Source organism: Crocuta crocuta, unplaced genomic scaffold (genome assembly GCF_008692635.1).
Source record: "Crocuta crocuta isolate KB4526 unplaced genomic scaffold, BGI_CrCroc_1.0 scaffold229, whole genome shotgun sequence".
NCBI classification, from domain to species: Eukaryota; Metazoa; Chordata; class Mammalia; order Carnivora; family Hyaenidae; genus Crocuta; species Crocuta crocuta.
This window is the reverse complement of record NW_027536464.1, coordinates 216,450-233,905: the sequence shown is the minus strand read 5'-3', so window position 1 is coordinate 233,905 and position 17,456 is coordinate 216,450. Positions and strand designations below refer to the sequence as shown.

Sequence of the window (17,456 nt, the reverse complement as noted above, 5' to 3'; positions counted from 1 at the left end):
TTCCCCCATCCTGAGTTTATAAGAATGACCAGGAAAAGATGAAAACAAAGAGCAATGTGCTCTAAGTTTGAAGACTAGGAAACTTGTCATCAAATGCCCAAGATTTCAAAAAAAATATTTGCTAAATACACTGCATACAAAATTGGTTGGGAGAATGCATAATAGTCTGGTTTGCAGTTTCCCATCCATAAAAACAGGAACATTAAGAAGTACCTAGGGGGAAAAATAACCTGGAACACCCCACTAATACCTCTTCAAAGAAGAGAGGGGGAATTTATGGGACTAGTTGTCATAATACACAGAAGGTCATTGCAGCAAGGAATGTTTTTCTGTAACAAGTGTCTAAATGATAAACAGAATACCCAGTGGGAGCTCCCTCTAGATCTGAATAAAATAAATCTCAGAAGTAGGCTTTCCTTTTTACCAGAAGTCTAAGAAAAACAGAAAGCTCATGAAGCCTTAAGACTTCTTTCTAGAAGGGGCATGTAAAAATAAATGGAAATTCAGCACACTTAGACCATTTCCCATTGATTTATTTTTTCTTCATCTAGTTTTTTATCTTAAACCATAAGATCTTTAAAACAATGCTAAAAGTCAGAAGAATGGGACAATTTTAAAGAATCACAGATTTTAGAAAACCCTCTAAAATATACTAACCAAAAGAGAGAGAGAGAGAGGGAGAGGGAATGGGAGGGGGGGGAGGGAGAGAGAGAGAGAGAGAGAGAAGAAAACTGCTGAATCCTATTTGCCAAATTTCAAGATAACTCAGCACCAAACAGGTTAGTATCTATGAGGTTAGAAAAGGTGAGGTTAAAAAAAATCCGAAATGAGGCTTATGAAATTCATTAGGAGATGGGACATTTCTAAAGATGGATATGGGATGATAAACCCAACAAAGGAAGGAATTAAAAATAAGAAATAATTTTATATGTTGAATATGTATTTTGTTAAATTGAATGTATCAGTTCCATGTGTTCAAATGTTTTTTTGTTAACTGGATAAGTATCATGTGTGGCTTACCTGTCCAGAAGTGTTTTGTAAGAGGAAGACTATGACAGCTTCTTAGGTTGGTCAGATAAGCAAGTGTCAGTTTCTTGAACATGCATCAGCAACCAGTTGAAGACTCAAGGGAGCTAAGTGTGGCTGCACAAAAAAAGTGCTTTCTGAGCTATGTGACTCTTGTATCCCAAGTTGGGAGTTGAGGGGGCGAGGGAGAAGGTGTATATAAATTGTTACATTCTGTCAAGTCTGCTGAGTATGAATCCACAGCTCAAAAATATTGTATATGTGGAAAGTGAATATTTGCCTACCATGCAACAAGTCAGACTGGAATCAAACCTTGATGTCTGGTGGAAACATCAGAATTGCATATGATGACAACTCTCTGGCAGTGAAATAAGGGATTTTCATATTGGTCCAATTAGAATTCTTTGAGGGTGGGCCCCAACAGTGGCAGTAATAGGTGACATTCATGGATGTGAACTGGAGACCTGGAGAAGAAGGTGGGTGTCAAAGGCTGGTTCCTAGCTCTCCAAGGGACTATGAAGATCAATGCTAAACTGGGTTACTTGTATGGTACTTAATTGCTTACAGACAAATATAAGAATCATAATTACACGTCTCTTCCATAGAGCAATGAAAAACCTAATTATCTAAATATTCAAGGGAGCTAAAGAAATAAGTTGATTTCAAGGTAAAAAATATTTAAAAACTTTTTCAATGTTTACTCATTTTTGAGATACAGAGAGACAGAGTGTGAGTAGGGAAGAGGCAGGGAGAGAAGGAGACACAAAATCCAAAGCAGGCTCTAGGCTCTGAGCTGTCAGCACAGAGCCCAACACGAGGCTCAAACCCACAAACTGTGAGATCCTGACCTGACCTGAAGTTGAATCCTTAACTGACTGAGCCACCCAGGTGCCCTCAAAAATATTTTTTTTTAACTTCACCCCTGAGTGAGGGCGAAGGGATAAATTTGATAAAGTTGATATAAATAGTTGAGAAACTTGAGAAATAAAATAAAATACAGGAAAAATGCCAGAAAGAAAGAACAAAAAGATGAATCAGAAAAAATAATTATATTAAAATAATATGAATAAACATGCCTTGAATTAGACACAAAGATTAGAGTCAACATTTTTTACTCAAAATAAAAACAATTGTTTATTAAGAGTCTTTGAATTAGGAAGTACTATGAGTCAGTGCTTGAATAAAATCCAATAACTGCTAAGATGTGAACCCCACCCAACAGAGAAGATATTGAACATATTGGTATACAAATACCCTAGAGTTTTTTAAACACCTGATATCAAAATAAGTCTTGGCCATAAAGATAAACAATAAAAAGAAGAGTTTGATTCAAACCTACAACTCATGTTGTTCTTAATGGGAAGAAAAAATAGTTATGTTCCTTTGTTACATTAAGAATAAAATAAATAGGGGCACCTAGGTGGCTCAGTCAGTTAAGTGTCCTACTTCAGCTCAGGTCATGATCTCACGGTTCATGGGTTCGATCCCTGCATTGGGCCCTCTGCTGACAGCTAGCTCAGAGCCTGGAGCCTGCTTCGGATCTGTGTCTCCCTCTCTCTCTGACCCTCCCCTGCTCACGCTGTCTGTCTCTTTCTCTCTCAGAAATAAATAAAAACATTTAAAAATATTTCTAAAGTTAATAAAATAAATAGATTAAATGGTGAAATTATAAAAGAAAGAACTCTAAATTAGAGAATAAATGGTGAAGTGTTGGCTTTTACATATATTAGGGCAAAGAGAGAGCCATAAGAATAAGTGATTGGTAAATAATGCTACATAAACTTGTAGAAAGATTTAATATCAAACAAGAACAACAATAAACCATAAAGATATTTATCAAACAAAAAACTCCAGAAGCAAAAATGTATTTGAAGACTAAGTCTGGGAGAATTTTATGTATCATATATACAAAATGGTTATATTTAACAAATAAAGGGTTCTTCTAAAGAAATAAAATTCTTAAAAAATAGAAAAAATGTTAAGAAAGTTATTCACAAAAGAAGAAATGTAAATAGCTAATATATAAGAAAAGATCAGTTTCAAATATCAATGGCATACTCATTATACTCCAAGAGTATGAAAAAAATATAACACGTCAGAGCTGGCAAGAATAGATATTCATNAGGATTATAAATTGGTAACAATGGAATATATATATGTATAGAATATATATATATATTCTAATTTAATGTACCTGTACTGTTACATCTAATGTAGTTTATACATAAAATGTAGAATATGCGAGTGTGTGTGTGCATGTGTGTGTGTGTGCATGTGTGTGGGTATATTAATTGCAGAGATTAAACTGGATATCTGTTTGGGTAAGGACTGTACACAAAAATTATTTCATTTTTCTTCTATATCCAACATGGTGCTCAAAATATTAAGTATCAATTTAAAACTATCCAATATGTAGCATTACTTTTATTAAAATATTTTTATTTTTCAATTTATAAAAAAAATTTATAAAAATTTTTAAATGTCTATTTTGAGAGAGAGAGAAAGTGAGAGTACACGTGCATGAGCAGGGAGGTGCGACAGAGAGAGAGACAGAGAGAGAGAGAGAAAAGAGATTCTGTGCTGATGGCACAGAGCCTGACTCAGGGCTCAATTTCACAACCATGAGATCATTACCTGAGCTGAAATCAAGAATCAGATGCTTAACTGACCAAACCATCTAGGTACCTCTAAAATATTTTAAAATATAAATCATTAACTTTTGTAAGAAGGATATATGTTAAGCCCTCTAAAATTTAATAAAAGTTACTCTATATCCACCTATCATAACAACAAGTCAGGGTTTTTGGTAAATGTTATTTGTATATATACCTGTAATTGTTTTTTAAAATAGAGCTCCATTGATATACATTTCATATATCATAAAATTCACCGACTTATAGGATGGATTCAATTGCTTGAAGTATATTTACAGAGTTGTATAACCACCACCACTATTTCATTTCAGAACATTTCCATCACCTCCCAATGAAAACCCATATTGATTAGTTACTTTTCATTCTTTCCTCTTCCTAGTTCCTGCTAAGCACTTACTGTAATGTTTTCAACATTCATTCATGTTGCACCATGTATCAGTACTTCATAGCTTTTCATTGCTAAACAAATATTTCATTGTCTGAATATATCACATTTTCTTTATCTGTTCCATCAATTGATGGACATTTGGATTATTTCCATGTTTTGGTTACCATGAATAATGCTGCTATAACCATTTACATAGAAGTTTGTTGTGAACATATGCTTTCAATTTTCTTGGATATAACCTATAAGTGGAATTGCTTAATCATATAGTAATTGTATATTTAACATTTTGAAAAAGGGCCACACTATTTTTCCATCTGGCTACAGCATTTTAGTATCCAGGTAAGCCTGGTAAGACCCATTTATGGTTTCTGGTCTCCAGATCTATAGAATAATAAACTTGTATTGTTTTTGTCATGTTTGTTAAATGTTACATTTGTGTCATACATTATGTTACAATAAAACAAACTAATGTAGGACCCAAAATTCATGGAGCAAAAGTGACAGCATTCATGAAAGAAATAGACAATACAACAATAACATTTGGGGACTTTGATTTCTCAACTTTAATGATAGAATATAAAAGAGCAATGGAGGAATATAATACTTAACACTGTAAGCCAATTAGACCTAACAGACCTCTATCAAAGACTCCAGTAAACAAAATCAGAATATACATTCTTCCCATATGCACATCAAACATTCTTCAGGATAACTTTTTAGTGTGTTAAAAAAGCCTCAGCAAATTTAAAGGAATTAAATCACACAAAGTATGTTCTTTAATAACAATGGAATTAAAATAGAAAGCAATGACAGATGGAAATTTGGGAAATTCACAAATAGGTAGAAATCGAACAGCATACTCCAAATGAGCCAATGGCTCAAAGAAGAAATTTTATAAGGAAAATCAGAAAATAATTTTACATGAATGAAAATAAAAACCACTACATACTAACACATATGGAATGTTCCCCATAGCACTGCTTAAAAGGTAATTCATAACTACAAATACTACATTGTAAAAGAAGAAAGAATTCAAATGATACCTAATCTTCCACATTAGAAAATTGAAAAGGAGTAAAAGAAATCCAAAGAGAGTAGAAGGAAAGAATAAATATTACAGTGAAAATAAATGAAATGGGTAAAAATACATAGAATATCAATAATAAAAGCTGGTTCTTTGAAAAAAGCAACAAAATTGACAAATCCTTAGCTATATTGATCAACAGAAAAAGAGAGATGACTCTATTAAAATCAAGAATGAAAGAAAGGGAATTACTAACAAATTTACAGAATTAAAAAGGATTATTTGGGAAACTATTAACAACATGGCAATACAAGTGGCAACAATGTGGCAACAAATTCAATAACCTAGATGAAATGGGTGAATTCCTCAAATTGAATTAGTAATCAAAACCTTTCTGAAAAGAAAAACCCAGGACCCTCTGGATTCACTGATGTATTTTCTCAAATCTTTCAAGAAGACTTAATATCCACCTTCACAAATTCTTCCAAGAAATATAGAGGGAGGAAATGCTTACCAACTCATTCTGTGAGGCCAATGTTGGTCTGATTTCCAAACCAGATAAAGACATCACGAGAAAACTGTAATCTATATTTCTCATGAATCTAGATGCAAATATCTTCAACAAAATACTAGCAAACTGAATCCGGAAACCTGTTAAAAGGGTTATATATCATGACCAAATAGCATTTACTCAAGCAATCTAAAGTTGTTCAGCAAACAAAAATCAGTCAGTGAAAACCACTATATTAATAAAATAAAGGATTAAAAACTACATGACCATGTCAATAGTTACAGAAAAGTTATTTAACAAAATCCAACACCCTCTCATGATAAACACACTCACAGAATTGAGACTAAAAAGGAATGCCCCTAAACCTGATAAATGCATCCACAAAAATCCACAGTTAACATCATACTTAGTAGTAAAAGAACACCTTCCCCCTAAGGTCAACAGTACAAGGACTTCTGTTCTTGCCATATCTATTCAACATTGTTCTAGAGGTTTCAGCTGAACAATTAGATAAGAAAAAGAAATAAAAGGCATCTCTATTGGGAAAGAAAAAGAAAAATTATCCTTACAAGTAATATGTAAAGATAATATATACAGAAAATTCTAAGAATTCTACCCCAAAATAATAAAATTAGTAAATGAGGTTGTGTATTGATACAAGATGAATACACAAAAATGTATTCTTAGACCTTAGCAATGAACAATCTGAAACTTAAGAAAGCAATTTCATTTACAACAGCATCCAAATGAATAGAACAGAATACTCAGGAACAAATTTAATAAGACTAGTGCAGGACCCGTGTCTTAGTTTTCTTCTTATGTATGTTATAACACAGTACCACAGTCCATGGCATAAACTAACACATATTTATTATTTTCTAATTCTAGAACTTTGAAATAAGTTTCACTGTGCTGAAGTTAAAGTACCAAAAGAATGGGTTCCTTCTGGTGCCTTGAGGGGGTAATCCCTTTCCTACCTCACAGTTTTACACCACTCTTACTCTGACTCCTTCTGCCTTCCTTTTTCACATTTAAAAGATACATGTTACTACCTGTGGCCCACCTGGATAATCCAGGATAATTTTCTTTTCTTTTAAAAAATATTTTAATGTTAGATGCCTCATTAGTACAGTAGGTAGTGTGTCAGTCTCATAAAAATATTTTAATTTTTATATTTTGAGGTAGAGAGAGAGAAAAAAATGAATGCGTGGGGGAGGGGCAGAGAAAGAGGGAGACACAATCTGAAACAGGCTCCAGGTTCTGAGCTGTCAGCACAGGGCCTGACATGGGGCTCAAATTCAGAAACTGTGAGATCATGTCCTGAGCAGAAGTCAGAGGCTTAACTGACCGAGCCACCCAGACACCTCCAGGATAATTTTCATATCTTAATGTCAACTGATTCGAAATATTAATTTCATCTGCAATTTTATTTTTAAAGTTTATTTTTGGGAAGGGGATGGGCAGAAAGAGGGAGAGAGAATTCCAAGCAGGTTCCTCACTAAGAGAATGGAGCTGGACGTGGAGCTCAATCACATGAACTAGAAGATCATGACCTGAGCCAAAATCAAGATTTGTATGCTCAGCTGACTGAGTCACCCTGCTGCCTTTCACCTGCAATTTTAATTCCACCTTGTAATAAAACAGATTTATGTGTTCTGTACATTGTCTTGCTTCTTTTAATATTTTCTACTTTTGGTCATTGTTGAAAACCTGACATTTAAAGTAGTATGTAAAATCTAAAACCAGACTGCCTCCTCTTCAGTGTATGTCATTGCTGATGTTTGTTATTGCTATTTATTTCTTAGTGACGTTCCTGGAATAATTCAATAAAGTATATATTCTTTGTTGTGTGTGACACAGAAATCTGCTTTTTTAAGCTAATTATTTAAGCTAATAAATGCCTTGAATCAATAAGTCATCCAGTCTTTGGTAAGTAGCTCTGCATGCATGTTGGGGCACATGCTCAACATTCTGGAAGTTTACTACTCAGCCTTTGCCTTTTCTTTCTGCTTGAACAACAGGTTAATCAGAGGTGAGAGATTTGATTTTCCTCAATTCTTTCCTAGGCATGCATACTCCCTCCAAATCCATGAATCTTCTGATATTCCCAGAAATATGACAGGGGTTCAAAGCCTCTACTGGAATCTCCTGCTTTTTTGTTTAAGAATTTTGGTCATCCTCTGAAAAAGAATGAAATCTTGCCACTTGCAACAATATAGTTGAAGCTAGAGGGTATTTTGCTAACTGAAATAAGTCAGTCAGAGAAAGAGATATATTATTTCACTCATATGTGGAATTTGAGAAACTCAACAGATGAACATAGGGGAAAGGAAGGAAAAATAAGATAAAAACTGAGGGGGAGGCAAACCATAACAGACTATTAAATACAGACAACAAACTGAGAGTTGCTGGAGGGGGGCGGTGGGTGGGGGGATAGGTTAAATGGGTGACAGGCATTAAGGAGGGCACTTTTCAGGATGAGCATTGGGCGTCATATGTAAGACATGAATCACTACTGGGTTCTACTTCTGAAGCCAAGGTTACACCGTATGTTAACGAACTTGAATATAAATAAATAAATAAATAAATAAAAGAATTTCGATCATCCTCTTGTTTGTTACTGCTGTCTCTGGAAGCTGCAAGATTAAACACATACTACTAATTGTTTGCTATAAATACCCTGTCAAATGGCCCATTCACACAAAGTAAGTTCTGACTCAGGTCAGATAAAAACAAGCTCTGCAAATAGATATTTCTAGGGAGCTTCCAGAAAGTACAAATAGTGACACTTATCTGAGAATGGGGCTTTGTGATCTCCAAATTTGTTTGGTTCTTCTACTTGCCGGTACTGGTTTTCAAGCCACCATGATTTTGAGGCAGTTTAGTTTCAAGGCTACTACAGAACTGGGAGAGAGGAATAGGAAGGGGGTAATTTTTCTCCACTAAATAATCCTTGGGTGGCTACAGGCCTTTGGTTAACTTCTAAAAAAAACTGATGGTGACAATTTTTATCATCTCTGCTTTTATGGAGGAGGGAATTTTTGAAGGTTCTTATTCTACCATTCGACATGCGTTTCCCCTTTTGACTGGGGTTTTGAGTAAAGTTTATTCTCATGGTAGCATTATTCAGAAAAGATTTTATATTTTAGGGTTTTTATGGCAAATGAAGAATATTAGACTTGATAAAATGATCTCATTAACAATGAGTGGTATGCATGTGAGTGTGTATGCATGTGCATATTTGTGAGTATATCCCTATAAACAAATGAGACTGTTAGAAGTGGGGAAAAGTAGCCATATTCCAGGTCTAGTCTCTTCAATTCTGTTTATTTTAATTACGTAAGTATTTATCTATTTCTTATAATGTTTCAATTGATATGCTATATTCCTGGGATACAAAAATGGGTAAGATATAGACCCTGTCATTAGTGAACTTATAATATTCCCCAGATTTTTTTTCCTACTACAAAGAGGTAGAGAGGCTAATAGACCTGGAGACAATATTGGTTTCAGAAAAAATGATCTAGGCAAAAATCTTTCCAACAACACCAACAATACTAGTGTTACCAAATGCTTAATCTAATTTCAGGACAGTTAAATGTTTTACATAAATCTCATGCAGCCTTCATATAAATCTAATGAGGTAGGTTATCTCCATTGTCAAATGAGCAAGTAGGCTATCAGAAATAAAATAAAATGACATAGGTGGATTTTGTCACACTCATACTTAAAAACAAATCTCACTTTAGGAGGTGCTTCTCATGAAGAACCACATCCTGCTGTTTGCCTGAGGAGGGCCCTTTGGCAGAGTTTCCAACTTTTCACTGAGCCATTGAGACTATCATTTTCCAACACTTTTCTCTGTGGTGATCATTACTACTTTTAAAATTAAACAAAAAAAATAAATAAGAATGCTATTACTTATTCAAAGATTATCCTCTTCACACAAAAATGACTAACTATACTAAGAAGAAAAGCATTATATAGACATCTTCAAAGAATGTAAAGTAAACCATTATTATTTAACAGGTATATCTCAAAATTATCTTGGCAAAAATCTACTGAGATTTCCTGATCATCAAAGTATCTACCTCTAGAACTCAGAAAGAAGCAGGACATTCCAATCTTATGGAAATTGTACGTCGACCTCTTCATTATGCTTTCAAATTTGAACCCCTGGCTTCATGCTTAGAGCAAATAAAAAGGTTATTCATGCTTCTTCTGTTTTTTTTAATAACTAAAGATACACTTGTCAAGGAGATTTCATACTATGGTTTTAGGCACTATATAAATACAAGAATAGAGAGCTTGTATGGAGAATAGAGAATATGAGGGGTTTTTTAGAGGCCTATTTATTCACAATTCATAAATCAGCTTATAAAGGTAGAAGTTATGTTTAACAGGATGCTGTAAGGTCTATTTCTGCTTCAGGCAATGAACTTGGGGAAAAAATGCAGCACTCTGAAATTGTTTAAACCACTAATCCCAAATAGTTTCGTTTTATAGAGATATTTGGGAAGATACATGCTGTTTAACATAATAAGCTGTGAATACAAAGAAAATGCAACCCCAAGCATCAGAGAATTGGGCATTGTATTTACACTCAAACTACCTTCCTGTCATTGAGCAGTTCCCTGATAAAAGAAAAAAGTAGATGGTATATTATTAAGGTAGTGTAGTGTGTGTTTTATTGATCTAATGATATTAACATGGAAATTTAGATGCAACTCTGTGCTTCAATGGCCCAAAGCTTGTCTAAATGGACCAGCAATAATAGAACGTGTCTGTGGATATAGAACGTTCAACACTATATGCTTTGCACTCCTCAAAAAACAAACTAAAAATATTACTTTTAAAAGCATTTTTTGATGTTTCTGGCCAAAAAAAAAATTCTTCTTCAAATGTAATCTAAAACCTAAAAAAAACTAAGAAATATGAAGAATTCTCTCTCTTCTTTAAAAACAAAATGTGGTAAGAGCTAAGAATAGATATATAACACATATTTCACATTAATTATATTTATTTTTCAATTTATAACTGTTTTGATGTTTAACTTGGCAAGAACTTTGGATATGATCTTATTAACTGATAAAATATGTCTTAACAGCATTTTTCTAATGGGGTTTGGTGGGACCCATCACAACACATTCTTCCTTTCTTATCCCATTGTGCTTAAGGCTACCAATTTTATTTTAAAATTTGAGTTATCTCTAAATTCTCAAAATACCTATCACTGAATAAAAATAATAATGGGTAGCATTTATTGAACATATATATGTTAGGCAGTAGTATTTGATTTTTTTATTTTTTTTATTTTTTTTTAATTTTTAACTTTTTTTATTTCTAAGAGAGAGAGAGAGAGACAGTGTGAGCAGGGGAGGGTCAGAGAGAGAGGGAGTCACAGACTGAAACAGGCTCCAGGCTCTGAGCTGGCAGTCAGCACAGAGCCCGACGCGGGGCTCGAACCCACGAACCGCGAGATCATGACCTAAGCAAAAATCGGACGCCTAACCGACTAAGCCACCCAAGCGCCCCTGATTTTTTAATATAGCATTTAACCTTCACCATCAACCCTCTAAGTAGATATTTATTATTATGCCCATTTCACAGATGAGAAAACTGACCTGACTAGCAAAGGTGAAGCTAGGATTCTAACATGGGTAACCTGAAACTCTGATTCCATGTGTTAGAGATTTAGAATAGGACATCTATCTTGCACTGGAGTATGCTTACAGTTTCTACCTTGCGGCATTGTACATTTCACTCTTTCAGCAGTGCAAACACAGTACCAATGCACATTCTCTGCATTGCTCCATTCATTCACCATTTTCAGTGACTGAAGAATTTTTTTCACAGCTGATTCATTCCTCTACCATGTAAATGCATAGGGTACATTACCTTACCAATGTGTGATTGCCATCTAGTGGTATATATGTAATAAAAGCCAGTTCTACCGTGATTAGTTACCAACGCCATTCACCATTCCTAAAAATTGCTTTGATATGCAAATCCTACTAAGGAAGTTAGAAACTTAGATACAAACAAAATCAATTCTATTATAAACAACTTATGGTAATGATCAGTTTTGTGGATAGTATTATTTTGAAGCAAAATAGCCTTTGGGAGATTGGTCCTTTGTAACAAGAGTTTTTAAATGCCATCAGTTGTATATTCTGTATAATATTGGTCCAATGCCTATAATTAAAAGTTTTCCAGGGATGCCTATGTGGCTCAATTGGTTAGGTTTCTGACTCTTAATTTCAGCAGGTCATGATCTCATGGATAGTGAGATTGAAGCCCATGTTGGGTTTTGTTTGTGTCAACAGAGCAGAATGAATAAACATTTTAAAAAAAGTTTTTTACATACATTTTTTGTGGGTTACAAATATGCTAGAAAATGTCAGTGTTCAAATAGTTTTAATAAAATATAATCATTATCATTAAAGAAAAGAAAAATACGTGGCTAACATTTATTGAGAATAAACACCAAGTGAACAAGTAACTAAGCTTGCAGATATATGAGAGCCTGGACAGGCCTTACTTCTATGTTGATTTTATCTATTTCAGGTATTTTTGCCATTTGGTTTTATGTTCCCCACTTTGCCCTAATACCTATAAGTACTCATTCCTGTTTTGACCCATCTAACTCAATGGCATCCAGATTCTACATTCACCCACTATATCTTCTTAGTTTCCCAGCTGTTCAGCTGCTCAAAATCCATTTTTCTTATCACTTTCCAGCATGGGACTTACCAATATTTGCACACATATGTGCCTTAAGTACAGATGCTAGATTTTTATCCAACCATCTTAAAATAATTTTTAATATTTATATACTATGATAATTTATACTATAATGTCCTCATAGTTGTATCACTTATGTTTTCCACACTTTTCATTACAATTGTATATTGCTTATTAAAAAACATATGACTGAATTTCATTTTCTACTTTCTTTTTAAAAGTTTTGCATCTATGATTGTGAAATAAGCCTATAATTATGGTGAGGGGAACAATATTTGTTTGGTTTAGAATTGGGTTTTTGCTATGTTTTTAAAACCAGGAATAAAATTTCCTTATTTTCCTTCTTTCAAAAATTTCAATGAACCTAAAAATTAAATGACTTTTTAAATGAAGTTTTTAAAACTTAGCCTTTAATGAAATTGCTCCAGATGGTAATACAAGGTAGAACTTCCAAGCTGTTTTTTTTCCTACTGTTATTAATCTATTCTGGGTTTCTATTTCATCTTGATTCAGTGTTAGTAATGTTTATTTTTGTAGAAATATATTATTTTATCAAAAATTCCAAACATGTATATGGTTTTTTTGTCTCTGTGGCTTTACCTCCTTATAAATAACTAACATTTATATTTGTTTTCTCACTTTTATTTTTCCAGCAGTTTTGTGAGGTATCTACTTCTATTATAATAGTTTCATATTTTATTATTTTTTTCTCACAAAGGCTTTTAATTTAACCCATATTTACTTTTTTTGTTCTAATTTATTTATATTTTTCATTTATTCATTCTTTGGCTTTTTTACATTTTGTTGACCAGTTATACTTTTTAATTTGAATACATAATTCACTTATTTTCAATACGTTTATGTGTGTGTGTGTGTGTGTGTGTGTGCATGTGTGTGTTTGTGTGTTTATTAAACCATTTAATGAAGCATTTAAAGCCATCAATGTTACTCTGAATACAGCTTTGGTTATATCTCAGATATTTGATGAGTATTGTGGTAATGATTGTTTACCAACCAGGTAATGACAGTTTATTGTTCCTCTGTGACCCAATATTCATTTTTTTACTTTTTAATAATGTAGGTTTTATTTTAATATATTTATTATTTTCTTCTATTACTGAGTTTTGTTTTAAAATTACAGATTACATGATTTCTATTCTGAAGAACTCATTTATTTTAAATCTTTGGTGTAATATTTATATATTTAAAAATAACTAACAATAAATGATTTCAAAAATCTCTTTTCACCGTTAAAATGATATTTTATTAATTCCTCTAATTCAATTATAATTTTATTTACTTGACAGATTAAAAACTGACAGAGATACTCTGAAGTCTTTGACTCTGATAACTATGGTTTTGTGAGAATCTTCTTGTATTTATAAGATATTTTATTTTATCTATTTCTACATCATATTATCAGAATCCTCAAGTGAGAAGTTATGTTCTCTGTTAATTTTTCACCTGCCAATCCTTCTTTGCCTGATATTAATATTACTTTTCCTATTGTATTTGTTGTTTATGCACTGAAGTGGTCTGCTATTGTAAGGACACCAGTCTAAACCAGACTGACTCCATAATAAGCTTTGTTTCCCCTCTAAACTAGAAGGCCTAAGTTTCAGTTTCCCTGGAACTATCAGGCAGCTACACATTGCCCAGGGCCAAAGAAACTGCCCACCACTTCACTCCACCACACTACCTTGGCAACGCCCAATCAAGAAAGGCCAGCAACTATAGATAAATCTCAGCTGCCTAATGTAAAAGTTAACCCATTAGCCTACAAACAAGACTCTAGGCTCGCTTTATGGTTGGTTGAATTTAAGGGTACCCTGAATGTTGTAATTGGATCCTGCGAAAAGTAACAGATACTCTGGATAACATGTATGGTTAAACCTGCTGTCAATAATGCTGTATAATTACGACTGGATCACTGTTCTCACGTCACAACTTCTGTAATTCCCCTGTCACAAACCTTATAAAAACTCTACTCTGCCTTTGCTCGGGGCTCTCAGCACGGATCCACTGCGTTGGTGAGGTCTGGGAGCCCCAGCTCGAGCCCTTTGCCTTTGCATGCGTGACTCGGTCTCCCCTGTGGTCTCTGGTCGTTGAGGATACTGCAATCTGGGTATAACATTATAGCAAAGGAAACATGACAACAAAGACTCATTGGGGGAAGTCAGGTTATATCAGTGTCATATTAAGTAGGATTGACCCCTAAAAGAAATTCGGATTATGTCATTGTGGAAGAAGAGACAGTGCATTGAATGTCATAGTAATCAGGAACACATCCAGCCGGAAGTTACAGAAAATACTCAACTAGGAACAACCACAATTAAACATAAAGAAAATACAGAAGTTTCTTTTTTTACTGAGCACGGGAATTAGACAGATGTCAGTATATAGTATATCCACTCTGAACCTCTTCCAAGGAAACAGAATCAAGCTGATCATAAAGATGGGTTCTGAGAAAGATTGCATTCATCAGTGAAAGATCCAACTACTTATTAAGTATGATATTGGAATCATATTTATTTTGTTTAATTTTTAAATTGTAGATTAGTACATAGAAAAATATAAAAAATATTATCTTCAATCATAAACTATTTTTTACTTGGGAAAAGATAGTTGCAAATGACATATCAGATAAAGGGCCAGTATCCAAAATCTATAAGGAACTCACCAAACTCCACACTGGAAAAACAAACATTCCAGTGAAGAAATGGGCCAAAGCTATGAACAGACACTTCTCCAAAGAGGACATCCAGATGGCCAACAGACACATGAAATGATGCTCAGCATCCCTTCTCATCAGGGAAATAGAAATCAAAACCACACTCAGATATCACCTCACGCCAGTTAGAGTGGCTAAAATGAACAAATCAGAAGACTACAAATGCTGGCGAAGATGTGGAGAAATGGGCACCCTCCTATACTGATGGTGGGGATGTAAACTGGTGTAGCCCCTCTGGAAGACAGTATGGAGCTTCCTCAAACAATTAACAACAGAACTCCCCTATGACCCAGCAATAGCACTGCTAGGAATTTACCTGAGGGATACAGGAGTGCTGATGCATAGGGGCTCATGTACATCAATGTTCATAGCAGCACTCTCAACAAGAGCCAAAACATGGAAAGAGCCTAAGTGTCCATCAACTGACGAATGGATCAAGAAGATGTGGTACAACGGAATACTACATGGCAATGAGAAAGAATGAAATCTGGCCATGTGTAGCAACATGGATGGAACTCGAGGGTGTTATGCTGAGTGAAATAAGTCAGGCAGAGAAGGACAGCTACCATATGTTTGCACATATAGGAGGATTAGGATGAACTTAGCGGACGACCATGGGAGAGAAGAAGGGGGGAAAATAGTGGGGGAGAGGGAGGGAGGCAAACCATGAGAGACTCTTGAATGATGAAAACAAACTGAGGACTGATGGGGGTGGGAGGGAGAGGTAGGGGGTGATGGGCATGGAGGAGGACACTTGTGGGGATGAGCACTGGGTGTTATATGGAAACCAACTTGACAATAAACTATTAAAAAAAACTATTTTTTTACTGACCAATTACCAAGCCGAAATAAAAACCAAATGTCACAAATTTAAATTTCAGAAAGTATAACAAATTTGAAAACATAAATATTATATATGTGTGAATATATATGTATATATAATCTTCAATGTTGATTTCATATATTAAGCATTATAAAATTTTGAGGTTTCAAATATAAACTCTTTATGAATTGAACTCTACCCCAAATATAAAAGAGTTCTTTTCTTGTTGTTTCTGATGAACATTTATTATTTTTCATTAATTCTACAAAAAGAACACTTGCTATTCAGTATCTCTCACTTAAAAACATTTAAAGTTAAATATATTTTTTCCTCATTATTTTTACACTAGGCACTAGAAAAAGCAAACAGTGTAGCTACATTTCACCACAATTTTTCCCAAAGAAAGTAGTGAATATAAATTCATGTTATGAGTGAATAATGATGTATTTCACCTCATTTTAATTTCAGTAATTGAGTGGGAAAACAGGAAGATCTATTAAAAGGACCTTGTGCTGGTCAAGCACTAATGAGAAAAATCTCTGAGTCACTGGTTGTCATGGTAATAGGGATTTATGGAAATCTGATTAGCATGTCCAGAATGCTACATAAGTGATAGACTATACTTCTAATTGTGTTGTCTCTGTTTGCAAGATGGGCTTTATATTCCTAAAAGGTGAGGGGTGGAATGGATTTGTAACTATATACCAAATATGCGATTTACACTTAGTACCAAAGATAAATCACACTTTGAGAAGATTCCCCAAAATTAAAATAAATCAGCTGACTTTTCTCATTAACTCACAAGTTTCTCAACAACTTCATTTATTTTTATTTCAATCTAATTTCATTGGCTTTCATATGAAGGATAAGACAAAAATAGTTAAAATAAAAGAGAGAGTTTTGTGAAAACAGGAAACTAAACGAATATAGGTCCTCCTAAGAACAAAATTTCCCAGGGAGGTGGTTTAGAAATTGCACCAAGAACTATAAGTCTCCTAGAGTACCTAGACCAGAGATTGTTAGAGTCAGATGGAACAGCATTTACAAATGTTAAACAAGATGATGCACAAGATGATGAGTAAGAGAATACAGTCAGGATCGGGGCTAGGAGTTGTCCCAGGAACAAATGTGGGTAGAGCTTTCTGCCACTAGAAATAATGCATCGAAGTGTTTAACAACATCTTTACCTCTGTGCCCTTGGCCTCTAGTTACAAAAATTCAGTGACTTCAGAAATTATAGGACTCGATGCTTTCAATTTTGTTTTGTTCTCTTTAATATGTTGAGTGTCATTAAATTTGCAAAGAAATTGATCATTGCCTTCTGATCCTTTTTGGTAGATAACTTTATTCTAAGAGGAAAACCTAAAGATTACTAGAAGCAAAGTGAACACTGGCGTGCGTTCTTGATTAGAAATCCATGTTTCTTGTCAGAGCTTGTGTGTACAAGGAGCATTAATGATGCTTGTCCTGGGAAACTTAATACTTTTGTTAGTGCATCAGCATGTGGACTAAGTTTTACATGATCCAAATATCAAAAGCAATCAATCTAAAGTCA

General features: G+C 34.1%; 1 protein-coding gene across 1 annotated transcript in view; it reads right to left on the bottom strand.

Moving 5' to 3' along the window:
- SPAG16 (sperm associated antigen 16) overlaps nucleotides 1-17,456 on the bottom strand; it is a 495,050-nt gene that overhangs the window by 455,137 nt on the left and 22,457 nt on the right. The gene's annotated exons all lie outside the window — the stretch shown is intronic.